At 40.1% G+C, this 25,160-nt stretch overlaps 1 protein-coding gene and 1 long non-coding RNA gene across 13 annotated transcripts in view; both read left to right on the top strand.

Annotated features, from left to right (window-relative positions):
- LOC120570840 (NLR family CARD domain-containing protein 3-like) overlaps nt 1–25,160 on the top strand; it is a 590,579-nt gene that overhangs the window by 38,222 nt on the left and 527,197 nt on the right. The window lies entirely within an intron of this gene.
- On the top strand, nt 1,797–20,544 carry LOC120571674. Its single transcript, XR_005641260.1, has 3 exons — nt 1,797–1,915; nt 4,353–4,399; nt 20,488–20,544. It is a non-coding gene; the product is annotated as an uncharacterized LOC120571674 (long non-coding RNA).

Genomic DNA, 25,160 nt, shown 5'->3' with positions numbered 1-25,160 from the left:
CCACACGACCTGCTGCAGCCAATCAGATCCCTCCTGAGTGTGTTGACATGGTTACAGAGGTCAGAGGATTCACTGACCAACAGAAGGAGGAGTACTTCAGTAAGAGATACACAGATGAGGAGAAGGCCAGCAGAATCATTACCCACATCAAGACATCACGAAGCCTCCACATCATGTGCCACATCCCAGTCTTCTGCTGGATCACAGCTACAGTTCTGGAGGACATGGTGAAGACCAGAGGGGGAGAAGAACTGCCCAAGACCCTGACTGAGATGTACATCCACTTTCTGGTGGTTCAATCCAAAGTGAAGAACATCAAATACGTTGGAGGAGCTGGGACCCATTCATCCTGGAATAAAGAGACAAAGAAAATGATTACGCGTCTGGAAAACTGGCAAATTTTGAGCAGCTGCAGAAAGGCAACCTGATCTTCTATGAATCAGATCTGACAGAGTGTGGCATTGATATCAGATCAGCCGCAGTGTACTCAGGAGTGTTCACACAGATCTTTAAAGAAGAGAGAGGACTGTACCAGGACAAGGTGTTCTGCTTCGTCCATCTGAGTATTCAGGAGTTCCTGGCTGCTCTTCATGTCCATCTGACATTCATCAACTCTGGAGTCAACCTGCTGTCAGAAGAACAAACAACATATTGTCTGCCTAAAGCCTTCAGAGTCAAACCTAAAGTAAAATGTCTCCATCAGACTGCTGTGGACAAGGCCTTAGAGAGTCCAAATGGACACCTGGACTTGTTCCTCCGCTTCCTCCTGGGTCTTTCACTAGAGACCAATCAGACTCTCCTACGGGGTCTGGTGAAACAGACAGGAAGTGGCTCAGAGACCAATCAGAAAACAGTCAAGTACATTAATAAGAAGTTCAGTGAGAATCTGTCTGCAGAGAGAAGCATCAATCTGTTCCACTGTCTGAATGAACTGAATGATGATTCTCTAGTGGAGCAGATCCAACAGTCCCTGAGATCAGGCCATCTCTCCAGAGACAAACTGTCTCCTGCTCAGTTGTCTGCTCTGGTCTTCATTTTACTGTCATCAGAAAAAGATCTGGACGTGTTTGACCTGAAGAAATACTCTGCTTCAGAGGAGGCTCTTCTGAGGCTGCTGCCAGTGGTCAAAGCATCCAACAAAGTTCTGTAAGTTGGATTTATTCAACAATAAATACTCTGCTGTCTTTCAACAGGAGTAAATAACGTGTTTCCTTCCTGTTGTCTCTCCAGACTGAGTGGCTGTAACCTGTCAGAGAGAAGCTGTGAAGCTCTGTCCTCAGTTCTCAGCTCACAGTCTTCTAGTCTGAGAGAGCTGGACCTGAGTAACAACAACCTGCAGGATTTAGGATTGAAGCTGATCTCTGTTGGACTGAAGAGTCCACACTGCACACTGGAGACTCTCAGGTCAGGATTCATTAACCCATTCAACTAATGACCATTTACAATCTGTCTAACTTTAGTTGATAAAACAGCTGCTTTGTGTCTGCTGATACGATAAACTTGGGCAGTAGTTATTATTTAATTATTAATTTCTAGATATATAGGTATTAGACTCATAGAATTACTTTCCATGAGGGTTTTTTATCATTTGCTTTTTTTGTTGAATAATTAAATGGAAAAGATTATTTTATAGATTTATTCTAAATCTGGACCAAAATGTACCTGGACAACAAACAAACATAAAACTAACGCGTGGTTCCACGTGTTGACAGAGGGTTCCTGTGTCGTTCTCTGTTTGCAGTCTGTCAGGCTGTCTGATCTCAGAGGAAGGCTGTACATCTCTGGTCTCAGCTCTGAGTTCCAACCCCTCCCATCTGAGAGAGCTGGACCTGAGCTACAATCATCCAGAAGACTCAGGAGTGAAGCTACTGTCAGCGGGACTGAAGGATCCTCTCTGGAGACTGGAAACTCTCAGGTACAATGACTGATGAACAAAAAAGGAGATACTTGTGTAGGAAGTTTTAAAGGAGAACATCTCGAGGAACTAAAATAGTAACTCCCTGTTGTTAATAAATGACCCTTCGCTAAGCCCCGCCCTCCTTAGTTACTGTTGATACGCCTAAAAAGCTTTCGTGCCTGGCACATCTACTACAGTATGTATGCACCGGTGTCAGACATTCCCAAGGAAATAATTAGTATTTTTTGGCCTACAAGTGAAATAGAGAGAGAGCAAGACAAAAGGGACTGCAGTATATATTCGAGGGATATATCCATGACATAATATGCAACCCATTAGCGAATAATGTCATCAAAATTGAATGTGTTTGTAGCTTGAAGCTAGCGTGGACTGCTGATTAGCTTACAACGCTAGTATTCGGGGCACAGGGAAAGTAAAAACAAATCGCTAATTATACATATATATATATATATATAAAAAGGCTCAAATATCACCACACGTCAATGGTAGTATAATGAGGGTCCCTATATGTTAACCGAAGCATTGAGAACATTGTAAGTGTACAGACAGTTTATTAAAAAGATAGATTAGAAAGACAATAGCTCCCTGCAACTGTCTTTATAATCTCTTTCTTCAATATATTTCTCAATGCTTTTGTTAACATGTAGATACCCTCATTATGCCATCGCTGAAGTGTGGTGATATTTGTCTGTCTCCCTCTCTCTCTCTCTCTCTCTCTCTCTCTCTCGCTCTCCCTCTCTCTCTCTCTCTCCCCCTCTCTCTGTCTCTCTGTCTCTCTCTTTGTCTTTCTCTGTCTCTCTCTATCTCTCGCTCTGTGTCTCTCCCTCCCTCCCTCTCTCTCTGTATCTCTCTGTTTCCCTCTCTCTTTCTCTCTCTCTCTCTCTCTCCCTTCCTCCCTCTCTCTGTCTCTCTCGCTCTCTCTGTATCTCTCTCTCTGTCTCTCTCAAATTCAAATTCAAAGAGGCTTTATTAGCATGACGATATTGACATACAGTATTGCTAAAGCACATAAACAGGGAAACATGTTACACATTTACATCCAGTTGTACAGTAGGATGCAGACAATAAAACATTAGGTTAATTGATTGGTTGGTTCCCAGACTGGTCCTGACCAAAACTGATGGATATCAGCAACAACATGAAAACAAGAATATTACAGGTGTGTGTGTGTGTGTGTATCTGTATCTGTGTGTGTGTGTGTGTCTGTGTGTCTTTGTGTGTGTGTGTGTGTGTGTGTGTGTGTTGGTGGGGGGGGGGTTGTTGTCACTTACTATTCCTCAAAGTGTGGCAGGTAAAGACATATTCCGCTAGCACAGGCTAGCTCCCTCTCCTTCTACTTAGCACGCTATGTTAAGTTAGCACAGGCTAGCTTTGGCTTCTTGAGGTAGAAATGACAATTTAAACTACTTTGGGTATGAAGGAAGCTTACGTCACTACTCCACTACACCTACTCTTGAGTGGGCAGGAGATGGTGCTAGCCTTTGGTGTTTTTTTCCTTTTCTTTGGAGCCTTTTGGTCCTTAGCTTAGCCTAGCATAGCATTGTTGCTCCTCTAGCAGGGGTTAGCTGTCATGTTAGCAGAGTTAGCTGTTGTTAGCGGAGCTAGCTGTTGTGTTAGCCAAGTTAGCTGTTGTTAGCAGAGTTAGCTGTTGTTTGCAGAGTTAGCTGTTGTGTTAGCTGAGTTATCTGTTGTGTTAGCCAAGTAGCTGTTGTTAGCAGAGTTAGCTGTCGTCTTAGAAGCGTTAGATGTCGTTGGCAGGGTCAGCTGTAGTTAGCAGGGTTAGCTGTTGTATTAGCAGAGTTAGCTGTTGTGTTAGCCGAGTTAGCTGTTGTGATAGCAGAGTGAGCTGTTGTTAGCAGAGTTAACTGTTGTGTTACAGGGGTTAGCTGTTGTGTTAGCATAATTAGCTGTTTTGTTAACAGAGTTAGCTGTTGTGTTAGCAGAGTGAGCTGTTGTTAGCAGAGTTAACTGTTGTGTTACAGGGGTTAGCTGTTGTGTTAGCATAATTAGCTGTTTTGTTAACAGAGTTAGCTGTTGTGTTAGCCGAGTTAGGTGTTGTGTTAGCAGAGTTAGCTGTTGTTAGCAGAGTTAGCTTTTGTTAGCAGAGTTAGCTGTTGTTAGCAGAGTTAGCTGTTGTTAGCAGAGTTAGCTGTTGTGTTAGAAGGGTTACCTGTCATGTTAGCAGGGTTAGCTGTTGTGTTAGCAGAGTTAACTCATCTTTGTCTTCACTTTTGCCTTATTAAATGTTTTGATGATTTTCTTTCCAAAAGTCTTCTTCTCGCAGTTTTCTTCTTTTTAAGGTTTTTTGAAAATTGAGCTATCTCAGTTTAAAACATTTCAGCTTCAATAAAACATGTCTATTCATCTTCTCTGTCTGTCGGTCTGTCTCTCTCTCTCTTTCTGAGTGATGTAATGCCCCCCCCCCTCCTTTCAGGGTGGAGCCTTCTGGAGTCAGATGGTTGACACCAGGTCTGAAGAAGTGTAAGTGTTTTTAATTTCATTCATCAAACTGTGACATCACTCATTCAACCCTCTGATGTCATCATCAAAGTGCTAATTGGTTAATAACTGCAGCTGTGTTGGGTCTCGTTGTCTCCATCAGATTCCTGTGAACTCACACTCGACACAAACACAGTGAACAGAAAACTCAAACTGTCTGACAACAACAGGAAGGTGACACGTGTGGAGGAGGATCAGCCATATCCTGATCATCCAGAGAGGTTTGACTCCTGTCCTCAGCTGCTGTGTAGAGATGGTCTGACTGGTCGCTGTTACTGGGAGGTCGAGAGGAGAGGATGGGTTTCTATATCAGTGAGTTACAGAGGAATCAGCAGGAGAGGATACAGAGATGACTGTTTGTTTGGATATAATGATCAGTCCTGGAGTCTGATCTGCTCTGATGATAGTTACTCTGTCTGGCACAATAACAGAAGAACATCCTCCTCCTCCTCCTCTGTCTCTGGTAGAGTAGCAGTGTATGTGGACTGTCCTGCTGGCTCTCTGTCCTTCCACACAGTCTCCTCTGACTCACCGATCGACCTCCACACCTTCAACACCACATTCACTCAGCCTCTTTATCCTGGGTTTGGGGTCTTGTCTCCTGGTTCCTCAGTGTCTCTGAGTCCTGTGTAGGACAAAGAGTCTCCTCCTGTTTCTCACTGCTGATCAGTTGAGTCTGTACAAGATAACACTTACAGAAATATTTCAGGTTATTGTTATAAAAAAACTAATGAATGAACTTTGTATAAAATACTTCAGAATGATTGAACAGATTTCTCGTGAACATTGTGAACTTCTTCCACTTCCAGTCCTTTAAAGATGGAAGCTGTGAACCTCATGAAATTGTAGAAATGCCGTTGACTTGTGTCATGTTTAGTTTTGAGTTCTGTCTCTTTTCACAATACAGTTTTTTACAGTCACTTTGGCACCAATTTTAGAACCTTGACGTCATTTTTCAAAACTCTAGACACAAAACTCACAACCAATGATAAAAATACACATTTTTCAAAACACACTTTATTCAATTGCTTGGATACAATACACATAAACCTAAGATCATTTGTTCAGTTAAGAAAGATCATCTGTTCAATATGACACAACTTAACATGAAAGTACTACTATTTCAAAAAGCAATTCACACATTACATTTCAGATGACTGTCTATTCATTTCAATACAATCATCTAACTATCAAGTGATACAACTGCTCAAAATGGTAAGTAACTGTTGCATTACTCGTAATGCATAGTGGTAAGGAAACAGACAAACAATATTCCATTTACTACTGTTTTTTTCAGATACTGTTTCTATGCTCCCATGTACCACCTTTGAGACTATTTACAGTATTGACAGTACTGCACTGTATGCATGCAGGCCCTTGGAATTGCAGGTCCAATTCTGCCAACTCCTTACTGATGATTGAGATATATAATTTATATATACTTTTGTTGGGGACCAAGAAGCTGGTTAAACCTGATTTAACCAAAAAGGCCTCAGATTGAGCTGACCAGAGAGACAAAGGAATCGTGGCCTGTATGTAAACCTCACACCTCTATGCGAAAGTCCCAGCCAGAAGGGACAAGTCTGACAACTGGCAGGAAGTCAAAGAACTACAAGATTGTAGTCTCGACACTTTCAAGAGTTTCGAGTCTTACTATTGGGTCAGCGGGACCGTAAACACAGCATGGAGTCTTGACTTATAAATAAGCCTGATCACCCAAAATCCTGTTGTCTTCACTTGCAACTCCCGTTGCTGAAGGGAGGCACGCAAGCGCTTGTGCTGAACTTCCATTTTCTGGAGAAAGAGGATTTTATTTCGGTGGATCCTTGAAAACGCACCAGTTTTTTCATATCTGCAGTGAGAAGGAAACAACGTTTTTCTTCTCAAAGTCGACTAAACTTGCCCCCTTGCTGCTTTTTTGGAGGGAAGTTTCTCCGTGGCTGCTGACGAGCGCCAGGGACCCGCTGTGTTTAATTTCTGTGGAAATCTATGGACAGGAATAAACGGACTGAACACACCGTAAGAAGGCTTACGTCTGGGCAGAGATAACTAGTGTGTTTATTAATGAGCAAAAGGGTTCGCTACCACTTGTTGCCATTAATGTGATCTATGATTTTAATTATGTACTGGTCTATACGTGATTATTAATCTTTTTCTGTGAATGTATCAGCGATCACGATACTGTTGTGTTAAGTAGCTGGGTATAACTGTAATCACTACCTGCTAAGTCACTCCTTTCACGGAGTTTAGTTACTGTCCGCGAGATAATCGCGGTAAATCAGCTGTTAGCCACTGGAGTGGTTATCGATAACTAATATCAGAGTGCCTCTTGTCTTTATACTTCTTCTCTTTCTTCTTTTACTAACACACACACACACGACACAGGCTAGCCGCGTGGCTCCCGAGCTAACGCTGCTAGCTTAGCCACGTGGAATCGGCTTACGTTCCACAGAGCTAACACAGGAACTACCATACCGGGTAAGCGTGCGCGTTGCCTAGCCCCTCCTCGTGCCCCCAGCATCACTACCGCCCTCTTGAGGCTAAATAGTTATGTGCAGCTCACCGGAATAGCCATTTTGTAGTTTTGTGTTAGAACTACATTTCGACACCGCCCCTCCTCTTTCACTCACTCTCTCTCTCTCACACACACACAGACACAGACGTGTCCATGCTGCTTTGTTTTTCCTTGGTTTTGGTTGTGATATTGTAAAAAGGTATATAAGTTTATTATTGAAGGATTATTGATTAGCTACTGATAATTGTGACATTAATAAATCTTATTATACTTAATTAGCAGTTGCCTGTGATTGTTTGTGTACTTGTTGTAATAATTGCTGGCTGAACCGGTCCATGCTCGAAATCACCCCTTCCTTTGTTTCCTTTGAAAGGATTTTCACAGAAATGAGACTGTTCCACAGTTTGATTATTGGTCCCTGACTTGGAGGGTGGTGCCCCGTTTTGATTGTTTGTCAATTTGATACAGTTATTAATAACCATATTCATAACTTTATTAATATTGATAAAACATCTTTTGATAATTTTCCAATGATCAAATCTGTACCCTAAGGGTATCCAACACTTTATATATAAAGTACTGTGTGTGTGTGTGTATATATATATATACTCATACCACATATGGTCTGTAGTATTCTCTCTACTACTGCAGTACATTTACAGGGATATATTTATATATAGTACCATAATGAAACATGTATCACCTATTTTGTACTACAATATTTAATGATTTTAAGAACGAACACACAGTGAAGCTATGGGTAGCTTGTGTGTGGGTGATCTAAAGTAACGTTTCAATGGTATTTCACAATAAATTTGTTTTTTTGAACCAGTGATTGTGCAATTTTAGGATTTCTTTAAAGGTATGAATGCACAATGAAATGTTTTGAACATTGGTAAGTCTGTGTTACAACTGATGACTGTTTTGAGTTGTGTCTAGAGTTTTGAAAAATTACATCAAGGTTCTGAAATTAGTAGCAAAGTGATTGTAAAAAACTGTAAAAGCATAAAGTTATTGTGAGAGTGTTTGTGGTCTTTCTGTTTAATATTTTAGTAAGTAAGTGTTAAAGTCAGCAGGGAAGCAAAAGAAAGAGCAAGATCCTCATTGGAGTAAGGTTACATCCCTGGTACAACACACACAGGTATGATACACACACACACAATATATATACAGTATGTATGTATGTATATATATATATATATATATATATATATATATATATATATATATGAAACCAGATATTTACATACACTTCAGAAAAAAAGCACATAAACTTTTATTTCTTTACTGTCATACATTTAATCAGAGTAAACTTTGTCTGTTTTAGATCAATAGATATTGACATATTTCTTTGCATTTGTTAAATGTCAGAATCGAGCAAGGGAGAATTTCTATGTATTTTTTTTTATCACGTTCATCAAAGTCACTTCCTTAGTATTTGGTAGAATTGCCCAGAAACTGTTTCACTTGGGCCAAACGTTTTGGGTATCCTTCCACAGGCTTTCTACAATAGTTTGCTGGAATTTTGGCCCACTCCTCTTGACGGAACTGGTGTAACTGGGTCAGGTTTGTAGGCCTTCTTGCTCACACTCGCCTTTTCAGTGCCGCCCACAAATGTTCTATGGGATTAAGATCAGGGCTTTGTGATGGCCACTCCAATACCTTGACTTTGTTGTCCTTAAGCCACTTTGTAACTAATTTGGAGGTATGCTTGGGGTCATTGTCCATTTGGAAGACCCATGTCTTCAGATGTTGCTTCAATATATCCACAAAATATTATTTTCTCATGATGCCATCTATTTTGTGAAGTGCACCAGTCCCTACTGCAGCAAAGCAGCCCCACAACATTATACTACCACCCCCATACTTCACAGTTGGGATGGTGTTCTGAGGCTTCAAAGCTTCGCCCTTTTTCCTCCAAATATACTGTTTATCATTATGGCAGAGCAGTTCAATTTTTTTTTGTCAGACCCACAGGACATGTCTGCAGAAATTAAGATTTTTGTCCCCATGTGCAGTTGCAAACTGTAGTCTGGCTTTTTTATAGTGGTTTTGAAGTAATGGCTTTCTTCTCCCAGAGTAACCTTTTAGCTCATGGTGGTACAGGACTTGTTTTACTGTGCATAATGACACTGTCACACCAGTTTCAGCTAGCATCTTCACAAGGTCTTTTGCTGTTGTCCTGGGATTGATTCGCACATTTCGCACCAAAAAACGTTTCTTTCTGGGACTCAGAATCCGTCTCCTTCCTGAGCGGTATGATGGTTGTACATTCCCATGTTTTTTATACTTGCGTATAATTGTCTGAACAGATGAACGTGGGACCTTCAGGCATCTGGAAATTGCACCTAAGGATGAGCCACACTTGTGGAGGTCCACAATTCTTTTCCTGATGTCTTGGTTGATTTCTCTTGATTTTCCCATGATGTCAAAGAAAGAGGCTCTGTGTTTGAGGTGTGCCTTTATATGCATCCACAGGTGTGCCACCAATTAACTCAAATGGAATCAATTAACCTATCAGAAGCTTCTAAAGCTGAGAATAGAATCATCTGGAGTTTTCTTTTTGTTTAACGACACAATAAACTTAGTGTATGTATACTTCTGACTTTGATGAATGTGATAAAAAAATTCATAAAAATTCTCCCTCGCTCGATTCTAACATTTAACAAATGCAAAAAATATGGTAATATTTATTGATCTAAAACAGAAAAAGTTTACTCTGATTTAATGTATGACAGTAAAGAAATAAAAGTTTTTGTGTTTTTTTTCTGAAGTGTATGTAAATATCTGGTTTCAACTGTATATGTTCTCAAAAGATGGACCGGAAGAAATAAGGCGTGACTTTGGCTCTCTATTGGGGAAACACATAGGGGAAAAAGTTCTTTTTCGAACATAGTTTTTGCTTTTTTAGCGCTTTTTTTCAACATTGTTGGCATTTTTTATGGGAATGTTACTTTGTAAATACTTTAAAATCCTTTAGCAAGCAAAATTAGCAAGGTTTACCGCAATTAAACTAAGCTTCGTAGTGACGGCTACATCGTAGTGAAAAGTAGAACTACTGCAATCTTGTAATGGGTAACAAAAACACCAAGTCACTTGAGCCAAAAGGACCTGCGGTCAGCGAAATGATGGAGAAATATGGACTGGCAGATAACGGACAAATTTCTGATATTACCTCTTCAACACAGGTGTGACAATAGATTATCCATACAAGGACCACGTCTGTGAACTGGTCAGATTTAGTCTGTGAACTAGATCAGTAAGAAAGACTACATCTGTGAACTTGTTAAGAGATGAACTGTGAACTGTCCCTGATTTAGACCGAGAACTGCTCGTCTTTTAATGTTTTTAAATTGTTTTAATTGTTTTCTAACTGCTCTTTCATGTTTTATGTAAAGCACTTTGAATTGCCCTGTTGCTGAAATATGCTATATAAATAAAGCTGCCTTGCCTTGCCTTGCCTTAAAAAGGTCTTAAAAGTTGGTCAAAAGTTGCAATCTGTCAGACAAAAAATGTTGTTTTTCAACATCATTCTTTGCTTTTTTTAACCTGTTTTTTCAATATTTTTGCCACTTTTTCAATGGTAACGTTACTCTGTAAATACTACTTTAGAATCCCACAAGTTTGCTTTAATTTTCATCCCAAGTGCTTTGAAGAAGTTGCAAACTGACACACAAAAAAAATTCTTTTTCAACATAATTATTTGCTCTTTTTTCAACATTATTTGCTTTCTTCTACGGTAACGTTACTCCGTAAATACTACTTTTCTTGGTTTAAAATCCCAAACTGATGTTCCTTTATATGGCCCACTGAAGTTAACTTTAAATTTAATCCTAAGTGGTTTTAAAAAGGTCTTAAATGTAATTGTGAGAACCCCGAGGGTACCCTGCATCCATCTCTCCGCCTCCTTTATTACAAAACTTTATTTAGTAAATCTGAGTGATGTCAGGTGATCGTCTAGTTGAGTCTGCCACAGTTTTATTTTTATTTTGATGTAGATTTTTCTATTTTCCGTCACTTTCTTCCTTTCTCTTTCACTGTGTGCCCGGCTGTGTTTTTTTTTTAAACCTGCTCAATGCCTTTTAAAAATGTTTTAAAAAATAAATACCTGAAGGACGAGGCAAAAGAAAATCCACCTTTAAGATGGAACTGCTGTTTCCAACGTTACGGTAGTTTAAATATCAGGGATCCTGGAGACGAGACAAACCCAAAACGCTCACGGAAACGTCACGGAAACATATTCAAAGTTTGTTTCATGGTTCATTCAAACTACAGCTGCAACGATATGTTGATCAACAGAAACATAAGTCACTTTTTCACACACAAATGACAGAAAATGTTTTTTACACTGAAATTAGTGTATTTCTTGCTCAGGATTTATAGCAGAAAATGTGTTAGTTAAGGCGGTAGGTTGGGGGGTCGCCATCTGACCTGGGGGGCTTGTTTGTGCGATAGACTACAGACTCTGTACTACATTTAACAAGATAATTAATTATATAATATTATTATTATTATAATAATTATCTTACCTCTTTGCGACAGGTTGATTGTCGGCTATCCAAATGCCACTTTGCTTTTTCTTTCTCCCCAGATAAAGAATGTTTTGGTGAACGATGATAGATAGCGCGATGACATTCAACCACCAGATGCTGTTTGGATGCATCACACGATTCAGAGGCATATACACATATTTAAAGATTGTAAAAACTGATTAATTTCCAATTCATGCCACTTTTTTATTATTTTCGTTTTGTTTTGTTTAATGCGTTCAGCAGAGAAGGGAGACTGGCGTTGGTCACGATTGGGAATGAAAGGGAGAAAACAGGAGAGAGTAACACGGCCAGCCTGGTCTCACAGAACTCCGTGAAATGATCACGAACTGTTAACAAATCATTACGTGGTGGTGGCCACACGGGATGTCTGAAAATCCCTCGTGGCCACCACGGAAAACACTGCCGATGTAAAGGCAATGAGAAGATGACGTAGCATTAAGAGCGACTACTGTAGAGAGTAGTATGTAAGGCTGAAAATCTGTGTAGGGAGGTTGGTTGGGGGGGGGTGGATGGATCAAACAACACAGGACTTTCACCACGGAGACCGGGGATCGTGTCCCGTATGTCACGTTACCTAAAGTTTCTTCTTTTCTGTCCTGTTCTTCTTCGTATATCACTCATATACATTTTATTTATTTATTTATTTTGATGACGTAGTTAAGGTAGCAGGCGTGTGTTGCTTAGGCGACCGCCTGAACTGCAAAGTGCTGCGGGAAACCCTGCTGCTTTTCTGTTTTATATCATCTTAAACTGAAAATCTTTTGAGTTTAGGACAAACAAAACAAGACATTTAAAGACATCAACTCACTTTTCTGACATTTTGGAGACTAAACGATTAATTGATGAAGAAAAAGACCCTCATTATCGGGCAAAACTTAGAATGTCTGTCGGGTCCAAATCAGGCTTTGTGTCGTCTGATCCTGGCATTAGACTGTAATGAAGCTGTAATCTGATTGGCTGTGTGACACTGAAGCTCCCCCCACCTGTTCTCCTTTAATGTGCAGGTCTTCTGGAGGCCACCGGAGGCCCTGATCTCCCTGTAGTCTAGTTTATTCACTCTAAACCAGTTCGCTTTAAATTATCTTGATAATGAATGGAAACATGACTAATGACTTTACTAGCCAGGAGGATTAACAGAGACACACTGATCTCATGAAGGGGCGTATGGCACGCCAATTCATACGAAATTATTTTGTATTTCTAAAAACCTGCATGTACCATAGTCTCGCGATAACACGTAGTCTCGCGATAACACGTAGTCTCGTGATAACACGTAGTCTCGTGATAACACGGCACGTGGCTTTAGAAAGTTCCACGTGGCGTGTATGTTTACGCTGTGACGTTGCAGACTGCTGTCCACTGTATACAGCGTAGACATACACGCAGAGAGCTCATAATGCGTCCAGATAACACGCCACTTGGCTTAAGAAAGTGGGCGTGTATGTTTAGGTGAAGTCATGATGTCATGGTAACAGAGAACAGAAACATGACATCATGACTTGACTACCAGGAGCATTAACAGAGTTGTATCTGAAGGTGGTGATGATGATGATGATGATGATGATGATGACCAGAGTCGTGTCTGAAGGTGATGATGATGATGATGATGATTAACAGAGTTGTGTCTGAAGGTGATGATGATGATGATGATGATGATCAGAGTTGTGTCGGAAGGTGATGATGATGATGATGATGACAATGATTAACAGAGTTGTGTCTGAAGGTGATGATGATGATGATTAACAGAGTTGTGTCTGAAGGTGATGATGATGATGATGACGATGATTAACAGAGTTGTGTCTGAAGGTGATGATGATGATGATGATGATGATGATGACGATGATTAACAGAGTTGTGTATGAAGGTGATGATGTTGATGATGATGATGATGATGATTAACAGAGTTGTGTCTGAAGGTGATGATGATGATGATGATGATGATTAACAGAGTTGTGTCTGAAGGTGATGATGATGATGATGATGATGATTATTAACAGATTTGTGTCTGAAGGATTATTTTGTCCCTCTGAGGAATGTCTCCGTCCTGCTGCCCGCGGGACACCGATGGTACTAACGTCTTAGAGACTGTTACTATAGAAACCTCACCGTAGATGAAGATGATGATGAAGATGATGATGATGATGATGATGGTGATGATAATGATGATGATGATGATGATGATGATGGTGATGATGATGAAGATGAAGATGATGAAGATGATGATGATGATGGTGATGAAGATGATGAAGATGATGATGATGATGATGATGAAGATGATGATGAAGATGATGATGATGATGATGATGGTGATGATGATGAAGATGTCTGAACAGTTGCTGAACATAGAAACACAGTGACCTCATCTCCTGTAACGTGTAACTACTGTTGTAAATAGCACTAGATACAATAACTCAAACTCCTGTCTGACTGGTCCTCAGAGTCTCAGTACACACACATACAGACACACACAGACACACACACACACGCACACACACAGACACACACACATGCACACACACACACACACACACACACACACATATACACACACACACACACGCAAACACACACACACACACACACACACACACTTGGATTAGGGTGACACCAAGATCTGTGTCTTGGGTACAGCTGTTGCTGTGGACCTGCTACACCCTGCTACTCTCTGTGATTCCCTGCAGTGTCTGGCTACGTCCTTCCGCGTCCACTGCTGTGCCTGGCTATGACATGAACTACTACGACTACCATGTAGTCACTGTTCCATTATCTTTAATGTGACTATTACGCCACTGTTCATCACACCCCCCAACCAGCCCCGTCAGACACCTCCTACCAAGAGTCTGGGTCTCTCCTCGCCACTGTCCCAACAGCCACTGCTAATGCTTGCTCTTGAGGGAATCACTGTAATTGTTGGGTCTTTGTAAATTATAGAGTGTGGTCTAGACCTACTCTATCTGTAAAGTGTCTCTAGATAACTCTTGTTATGATTTGATACTATGAATAAAATTGAATTGAATTGAACTTGTTTTCAAAATGTTTCTTTGTGCTGAATCAAATGTTTTATAATCACCAAAACTAGTAACTCATCTTGTAGCTGGTTGGCTCAGTTCCAGGGTTATAACTCTATAAACTTTATATATCAGCAATTTTTTAAACGTCAATGAAACACTTCTGGAACCACTGTAAATAAAAGTGAGAAGTCCCTGTTGAGCTCCATGGAGTCACACACCATTATATCACTAGTCACGATCCCAGTACACTACAAACAGGGAAACACAACACAAAATCAATCAGTATTGGCCCTTTATCGGCAGATATTGTTCATTGATGATCGACAAATGGTATCTGCCCCTAAACAATACAATGCTATGAGAGAAGATCAAACAAAGTCCCACTTGAAGTCGGTGAGCTTCCTGATTAGGGTGCAGACATGCGGGTTCACTGTTGATGGTTTCTTCAGGACCATCTTTCCAGTTTTTCTGCTGGGTGCCTGTCCATTGGATGCCTTTGATCCTCTCTCAGGATGAATCCCCATGCAGATTCTAAATGACAATGTAACAACACAAATGCTATAGTTAGGTGAAGAAACAGTTAACTTTGGAGGAGAACAGTCTTTCAGTGTTAAAGGAGCTATATCTTAATTTGTGTTTTTCTTATACAAGTAGTATTCAGCTACTAAACAGGTTTAAAAACTGTATAATATTTATACCAATGTATAAGTACACATTCCAAAGGAAATAAACAATACAGTTACCAATAATTTAGAAATCTCCATAAGTATATAATTTCTGGAAAAAATATTTTAAAGCTTAATACAATTATTAAGTTGACTTTTTTCCTACTGCATTTGTGAAGAATATTTCATCAACATTAGAGCTGTGTTTTTACAGTATTATTTTAGAAAACTTTAATGAGGAAAAATATTCTTTTATTTTGAAATGTCACAAAATGTATCAATGCTGCTTGATGGTAGGTAGTTACTAGAGATGCACCGATTACAACTTTCTAGGCCGATTCCGATTTTTCATTGAGTTAGGCCAGCCGATACCGATTTTAGCTGATTCCGATTTCATTTTTTCTAACCACTTTACAGCACACACAAATATGTATTTTCTATCTTTTCTTTAATAGAACATGTTTTGAACAGATAAGGGATCACTATAGAATAGAACTATATAAATGACTCCTGGTGTGGGACATTCACACACATCTAAAGAGCAATGTTAGAACCATTTCCTTCTTTTCACATCCAATATCAGAAGAAGAAGAAAAGAGGTCTCACTCTGTAGCTAAAACAGAAACCAGGTGAAAAGAGCATCTGCAGCAGTGAGAGAGAGCTGTGCAGTACAACAAAAATATGGTGTTTTTTGAAAATTAAACCATGTAAACCTATTCTGGTACAACCTTAAAATACAGTTATGAACCTGAAAATGAGCATAATATCAACACAGTCTCACTCCCTACTCGTCAAATGTATGACGCATGGTCAAGAACCCTGGCGTCAAGTTTCAACGAAATAGGTGTACCCTTGACGTTATTTTTCGACGAGGGGGTCCGTCAGATAGACATTCATGTTATTCCCTCACCGTCGGATATCGACGAAAGAAAAAACCCCCGCCCCTTAACTCGAAATCTGTGACAGTTATTATTGGTATTTTTAGCCCAATAACCACTGTTTTAATCAACATTATTCACGAGATATTATCATGATTTATATGTATTTATTTTAATGTTATTATTTCGGTCTATTTCGGCCAGGGAAGCTGGGTTGCTTTTTTGTTGATTTATATTTTTTAAAATATAACGCTACATCTATCAACATTTATTTAGATGTTATCATGGTATTCATTTCTTTATTTTAATAATATTATTTCGGTCTTATTACCGGTAAAATATTACAGTAGGCCTATATGCTGTAATTAGAACATTACGATATGATCCGAAGCTTGACGCATTCAAAGCCGATATCCCCCAATGCACGCGACCATTCATTTCAAAGAATCGGGCAGCGATCAGCGGGTCTTTAACGCCAGGATCGCTTCAATATACATATATACAGTCAGTGATTGTGTCACCAGCAACAACACGTTGCTCAGTTTTGTTCCAGTAAGTTATGAACCATAATAACGTTTTAAACGAATCCGCGGAAAACTCCGAAGTGACGTGAGTACCGCGTCCGCCATAGCGGATACGAAGATAAAAATATATAATATCCGTAATATTAATGTTTTTTTCTAATGTTGTATTTGAGGAGTTAATAAAGATAGTTATAATATTAAAATACAGTTTCATTTATTTGTCCACGTTTAAACAAACGCGCGAAGTGACGTGGAAATTCCACACCTCGTCTGTGAAAGAATGTTCCACGTTGTAACGTGAGAATTTACACAATAAAATACTAATAATGAAAAAATGGTGTTTTATATTTAGCACTTTGATTTGCCTTATATATACTATATAAAACCTACAGTTGAGTGTTTAGAAATACAGCCTAATGGCTTGTTTGACTAATTTCCATTTGTTTTGAATTGTACTGTTGTGAAAAACAATAAACTATATACAAAGAGAAGCATTTTTTATTTTATTTTCCATGCATAGTTATTTAAAAATGCAATTTTCTAATTTTGCAGTTGATGAATATTAATAGCAAAGACTAAAGGGGGAAAACATGAGTATATTTATGTGTGGACTTAGTTTGATTTAAAAATCACACTGCATTATTAGTTGTTTTAAATAAATTACTTTTTGAAATATCAATTTATGGTAGGCCTAACATATTAACTATTACATTCAGAAGATGATGCTCATATCAATCACCGTGGTTACAGCTTGTAGCCATCCTAACCTAGCCTTTACTGAGACTACCTTTTCAAAATTAAGAAGGGACTAGTTTTAGGCAGCATTTTCAGGAAATTAAAAGGATAAGCAGATTTTTGCTGAGGTTTTTGTTCACAGAGTAAGATGTATATAGCTTTGTTTGGGTATGTGTACATATACAACATGTGTTTTGGCATTTTTGGCACACTTCTACCTCAGCCCTACTCACCAAAGACAAAACTCACACATCTCATTCAACCATTTCACAAGCTGAGAAAAAAGGGTCATGACATGGGTCAGAGCAGTGGTTCCCAACCTTTTTTCCTTGGTGCCCCCCTCCCCTACTCATGTCTAAGAAAAGCTGACCCCCTCCCTTTGAAACTGAAGTTGAGGTAACTCTCGAGATAGAGCTGGGTCAGAGGACATCAGAGGTCATAAATAATGAACCAATCCATCGGCTCTGCTCCTATAGGCCCAATGGTGTTCATATGGACAACATGCACCTTTGGCTGGAAAGGCGCCCGTGTTGAAAGTGTGTCTTATCATTTAGTGCAGACACTCACGGTGAATCAGATGGTTTGTGTTATACAAGGCTGCATTACAGAGCATATTAATATGACTGTCATGAAGGTTGTGTAGAGGAATAGAAACCAGTCTCTCCAGGCAAGCACACAGAATATGGTCTGCTCTATCTTTATTCTCCATGCCAAGTATGAGCTCTTATCCCTCTGGCAGAAGATATGGGTGAACTTAACATTTCTAAACTACAGGCCTAATATGGACCTACCCCCAATTAAAACTTTAAATAATGTTGCTTGAGATTGAGGGTGTGCAATAGCTTCATGATATGAAGCATGGTTGCGTTTGTTCTTGTCACTGTTTGTGAAAGATGAGCAATAGATTGTTGCTGTGAGATGTGCTTCAGTCTAGCCTATATCACTTTGTTCATGTTGTTTTTTATTGTAAGTATGTCAGCTGTATGATAAAACAATATGTCAAGTGTTATTTGTGAAGCATTTGAACTCAAGGCAAATATCCCTCTGGGGACAATAAAGTATCTCCTGCTAAAAATTAAAACGTCGCCTAGCTATCAATGTAGCTATGGTCACCAAATTGTACCTACTGTGAAGCACTGTAGCAAATATGGTAATAAGCTATTTTCACCTATTTAACGATTCGATTTTTAAAATCTGATGACACCAGTGTGTTCTCCATCGCAAAAACCCCAGGGTGTATCCAAAATTATACACTGCCAACTTCTACTTATGAGAAATATACCAATATACTTTAAAACTACAACTCCCATAAAAGCAACGCACAGAAGCTGTTACAAAGCTTGAGCACTTGTAGTTCTTCTGGGGTGGGTGGGGACTCGTTCGCCTTCTTTCTGTCTGTCTGCCGTGAAATGGCTTGATTCCATTTCAGATTGATGCGGGGCCGCCGGGACACAATAATATATGAGACAAATACATGAAACTGTATTTTTATTATTATAACTATCTTTATTGTTTAACTCCTCAAATACAACGTTAGAAAAAAACATCAATATTACGATATTATATATATTTTATCTTCGTATCCGCTGAGCGGACGTACTCACGCCACTTTCGGAGTTTTCCGTGGATTCGTTTAACGTTATTATGGTTCATAACTTACTGGAACAAAACAAACGACAACGTGTTGTTGCTGGTGACACAATCACTGACTGTATATATGTATATTGAAGCGATCCTGGCGTTAAAGACCCGCTGATCGCGGCCCGATTCTTTGAAATGAATGGCCGCATTGCATTGGGGATATCGGCTTTGAATGCGTCCTGCTAGGATCATATCGTAATGTTCAGCATATACTGTAATATTTCACCGGTAATAAGACCGCAAATACTATAAAAATAAAGAAATGAATGCCATGATAACATCTAAATAAATGTTGATAGATGTAGCGTTATAGTTTAAATATAAATCAACAAAAAAGCAACCCAGCTTCCCTGGCGAAATAGACCGAAATAATAACATTAAAATAAATACATATAAACCATGATAATATCTCGTGAATAATGTTGATTAAAACAGTGGTTATTGGGCTAAAAATACCAATAATAACTGTCATAAATTTCGGAGTTAAGGGGTTGGCTGTTTTTTCTTCGTCAATATCCGACGGTGAGGGAATAACATGAATGTCTATCTGACGGACCCCCTCGTCGAAAAATAACGTCAAGGGTACCCCTATTTCGTTGAAACTTGACGCCAGGGTCCTTGACCATGCGTCATACATTTGACGAGTAGGGAGTGAGACTGTGTTGATAATATGGGCGCTTTAAAACAATCTCCGGACAAGAAAACCTCTTCTGAATTTCTACGTCGACATCCTCATGCCCCTGCCTCGTTCCACTTCTCGCCCCCAGAAGTCTGTCCCAACCACCGCTGCATTTAGTTGACACCTTTTTACTTTACTTTACTAGCTAGCTAACTCCCTCCTCTTTCAGTCTATGATCCCTGCTCTGGCTCCCTTCGTTTCCATGGTTTTTCGCGCTGGTTTCACTGCAAACTGCGCGCAGCCAATTGGCGTATGAAACGTCATCACGCAGCATTACGTTTCTTGGGAAATGTAGGAAGAACTGCCAGGGGCATAAATGACCGAGAACAGAGCCTTATGTATCAAGCATGTAATGCCTCATGCATCACTGGCCAAAATGGCTAGTAAGTTTTTATTAACACCCGCATTTGGCGGGTTGGCGGGTGTTAATTTAGAACCTTGTACATAACCTATTTGTACTACTGTAGAAGTTTGGTATCTATTCTATATTGGTATTTTGGGCATTATTAGTGGGGTAACCTACGAAATACACAGTTGGATCCATTAGCGCCTGCACTAAGCTAACCAGCTGATAACACTAACTCTCCCAATGTTGGACCCAGGTGAAAAAAGTTTCTAGGGGGTGTTTGGCTCCCTCTCTCTCTCTTTCTCTCTCTCTCTCTCTTTCTGAGTGATGTAATGCCCCCCTCCTCCTTTCAGGGTGGAGCCTGCTGGAGTCAGATGGTTGACACCAGGTCTGAGGAAGTGTAAGTGTGTTTTTAATTTGATTCATCAAATTGTGACATCACTCATTCAACCCTCTGATGTCATCATCAAAGTGCTGATTGGTTAATAACTGCAGATGTGTTGTGTCTCATTCTCTCCGTCAGATTCCTGTGAACTCACACTGGACACAAACACAGTGAACAGAAAACTCAAACTGTCTGACAACAACAGGAATGTGTTACAGCAACAACAACATGTGTTACAGGATCAGCCATATTCTGATCATCCAGAGAGGTTTGACATCAGGCATCAGCTGCTGTGTAGAGATGGTCTGACTGGTCGCTGTTACTGGGAGGTCAAGAGGAGAGGAGAGATTTATATAGCAGTGAGTTACAGAAGAATCAGGAGGAGAGGAGACAGTGATGACTGTGGGTTTGGATGTAATGATCAGTCCTGGAGTCTGATCTGCTCTGATGATGGTGGTTACTATGTCAGGCAAAATAACAGAACAACATCCACCTCCTCCTCCTCTGTCTCTGATCGAGTAGCAGTGTATGTGGACTGTCCTGCTGGCTCTCTGTCCTTTTACACAGTCTCCTCTGACTCACTGATCCACCTCCACACCTTCAACACCACATTCACTCAGCCTCTTTATCCTGGGTTCTGGTTCTGCTCTCCTGGTTCCTCAGTGTCTCTGTGTCCTGTGTAGGACGGAGAGTCTCCTCCTGATTCTCACTGCTGATCAGTTGAGTCTGTACAGATCACACTTACAGAAATATTTCAGGTTATTGTTATGAACTAACGGACCAGACCTTCACTCTCGCAAGGATCCTGGAGGGAGCCTGGGAGTATGCCCAACCGGTCTACATGTGTTTTGTGGATTTGGAGAAGGCGTATGACCGGGTCCCCCGGGAGATACTGTGGGAGGTGCTGCGGGAGTATGGGGTGAGGGGTCTCTACTCAGGGCCATCCAATCTCTGTACGACCAAAGTGAGAGCTGTGTCCGGGTTCTCGGCAGTAAGTCGGACTCGTTTCAGGTGAGGGTTGGCCTCCGCCAGGGTTGCGCTTTGTCACCAATCCTGTTTGTAATATTTATGGACAGGATATCGAGGCGTAGTCGGGGTGGAGAGGGGTTGCAGTTCAGTGGGCTGGGGATCTCATTGCTGCTCTTTATTTATTTATTTATTTATTTATATATATATATATATATATATATATATATATATATATATATATAGTCTGTGACAATTTAAAGAAGCTCTTGACTATTTATTCGATAGTCTCTGACACTTTAAACAAGCTCTTGACTAGAGACGGACTGCAGAAGACATAAAATAGTAAATAGTCTTTGACACCCTAAGCGAGTTCTTGACTATTAAAAGTTTTTTGTCTGCAGGGCTGTCCGGGTTTTACGAAGGGTTTGCGAAGAAATAACCTCGCTCGTGGTTACGATCACATTGTACAATAACAGTAAGGGTCTAAAGACCAAAGAAAATTACAATTGAACAGAAATAGTCTGAAAAACTATTAAATAAAAATAAATAAAATAGTCTGTGACAATTTAAAGAAGCTCTTGACTATTTATAAGATAGTCGTGTGACACTTTGAAGAAGTTACACTTTAAAGAAGCTCTTGACTACTTATAAAAAAAATGGTCTGTGACACTTTAAACAAGCTCTTGACTAGAGACGGACTGCAGAAGACATAAAATAGTAAATAGTCTTTGACACCCTAAGCGAGTTCTTGACTATTAAGAGATTTTTGTCTGCAGGGCTGACCCTGGTTTTTACGAAGGTTTGCCGAAGAAATAACCTTGCCTTGTGGTGACGATCACATTGTAAATTGTACGATAAAACAGGATTGGATGAGAAAACAGAGAAAAAGAGCTCCGTGGGTCGCTGATGACTGGCTATCCAGGGATCAAAAATCACCTGCCTCATACCTCTAACCTTAAAAAGGTATTTCAGTGAGAAGGGGGTCAGGACAGCGGAACGCTCTTGACTGTTTTCCACTCTGATCAAAAACGAACTGGAAGAGATTTCAAGCAGTACGGGTAAGATAAAATTGATTCATTCATTGATATCTTTAAAACCCTGCTGCTTTAAGAAAAACTTCCACCACAATTTGGCGTCATGTACTGCACTGTACATTTTATTCTTGTCTTTTAATGCTTTTAAATAGTTTTTAATTGTTTTCTAACTGCTCTTTAATGTTTTATGTAAAGAACTTTGAATTATTATCTGATCATTCTATATAACTTGTATTTAAGCTTTATCTGAACATTTATGACTGGTATCTAAGATTCGACAGGAGAACTCAGATGAACTTTACCCTACTTTCAGAAGACACCTCTCTGGAAACATCTGGAAAGTGTTATCAGTGGGGCCCCCAAGAAAAGAAGGCCAGTTGGCTTGTAGCCATTGGTCAATTATTGATCCCACCCCAATTTATGAAGTATAGATACGGATTTCAAACAAAGAACCTCAGAGTGACTTTCAGAGAATTGGTGCTGTCGCTCTCCAGCTCTGCAGAGCTTGTAAATTGATTGTTACTTTGATGTAAATAAACCTTTTATAATCAAGAACAGTGTCGGCGGATTCTTCTCCATACAACTTCACAGCATCGTTACTACCAAAAAACACCACACAGAGGTCTTCCATGTCAAACGGCAGCGTGAGAAACCCTCCAATCAGAGCAGTCCAGCACGTCTTTCACTTTTTCATTTTCATATTGTGTTGAGTTCAGGGAGCAGACAGTCTGTCTGTTTTCTCTCCAGTTATCTGCTCAGCCAGCTGCTATAACTTCACTCTGTGCTATTAGTACTTTTATTGCAGTAACATGTCATCAATGGGACAGAAAAGCTGTTTCATTGAGTCTGTTGGAGGTTTGATTCCTTCCCACATTAATATGTTTGTGTTGAAGACTTCACTGTTGGTATCAGTAAGGAAAGAAGACAGAGGGGGGGGTGGTTTTCATATTTTAGGAAACATGTTCAGCTTGTTTAATGAGTAGTCAGTGTCTACAGTCATTCAATCTTTCAGTCAGTAATGGAGCATCAACACAGCAGTCCAAATGTCATTTTATTGTGAAAAATCTGCTCCTGTTGCAGCCCTTCCTGTCTGCTTCCTGACAGGAGGAGCTGTGACTCATATACTCCAATTGTAATCTAGCTAGCTTAGCTCTGTTCCACAACACATGTAACATTATCTCACCTGATTTGTTTTATCCAGTGAAGTGTTTTCAGCAGATAAGCAAAAGAACGAGCAAGATCCTCATTAGAGTAACGTTATACCCTGGTATGATACACACAGACACACAGACAGACACACACACACACACACACACACACACACACACAGGTATGATACACACACGTACAATACACACACACACACACACACGTACAGGTACAATACACCCAGACACACACACAAACACACACACACACACACACACACACACACACAGGTACGATACACAAACACACACACAAACATGGCTTCCCGTCTGAAAACCTCCAGCTCTGAGTAAAGGTTTTCTGGGGTTTTTACTGCATGTTGAGCCGGATGAATCCAACCAGATCGGTGACGATAATTCCCAGGTGTGTGCTGGGTTTGTGTTCGTGTAAAATGAAAGTTGTACCTGAGCCCTCCCCTTTGTAACACGCCTATAAGCACGACTGCCGTCCAACATCGTTGTACCACAAAGGGAGTTGTTCCCTTTGTTTCAATCTAGAGATTATAATCTATAATTAAACTCTTCCTTGTTCCAGTAAATGTTGCCCAAACTGAATTTTGATTAATGAAACAAGTTGCCAACCAGACGTTAACAATGACATTGTGACATTTAAAAAAATATCTTTTTCTCAGCCGTTTGGTCCCACAAAGGTGCCAAACGTAGACTTTATTAAAGAAGTGGACAGAGTCACCGTAATGTCACCCATTGGTTTGTGGAGCCCTGGTTGCAGCCTTGAGTTTGAAGTTGTAGCCGTCTAGTTTTTTGAGCGATATTTGGACGAGAGGGTGGAGCAGCGGAGCGAAGCCGACACATTCTCAAAAAATATCTCAGAGGTTTGGTCCAACTAAGGGGTAAGTGAGCGTCTGGCAAGCGTAGCTCCTATGGAGCCATTTTGATGCTAACAAGCCATCACCTCCCGTTAGCATCCCATTGGCTCCCATTCATTTTGACGTCACTTTGACAGCGAATAACTTTATATCTGAAGCGTTTAAAGACTCTATTTGTCCATTGTTTATTTCTAAAGAAAAACGACAATGTATAAAAGGCTCCATTACCTTGTATCTCACGTTATGGCTCCGTAGAAGACGTTTTTGTAAAAATAGGCTAACGATTGTGTCATAACCAAGCGACTTACTGTCGCATAGTAGCTGAATTACCGTATAATACAGGAGAAGCTCGCAGGCAGTTTGGACTTACATTAGCTGTTTAAGTTTAATTACTGATGTTAACTAGCATGTTAGTGATCAGTAATTAGCCTGTGCCTATGTTATCTCCTTACATATACCTACGCTCTCCGTCTCTGTAAGATTGGGAATGATTGAGATTTCTCTTGGCACAGCTACCAGAAGACTTCCAACTTTCAGACACATCTACATCTTCAAGCTCAGTTGGAGGCTGCTCAGTAACGCTCAGCCAGCACCGGAAAAGTTCTTCTAATATCCTTCACTGGTCTCCGTCCAGAGACACGGGATCTGCTGGATTTCTTTAACTGTCTATTGGTCCAAAGGTGCCAAATCATTGGCTCTATTAAAGATAATTGTCACCCATTGGTTTCTGGACCACCGGTTTGAAGCCCTCGAGTTTGGCAATTTGGCCGTTG

This window comes from Perca fluviatilis, chromosome 2, assembly GCF_010015445.1.
Source record: "Perca fluviatilis chromosome 2, GENO_Pfluv_1.0, whole genome shotgun sequence".
Lineage (NCBI taxonomy): Eukaryota > Metazoa > Chordata > Actinopteri > Perciformes > Percidae > Perca > Perca fluviatilis.
Note: the sequence above shows the minus strand (reverse complement) of the source record. Positions and strands in the feature narration are given on the sequence as shown.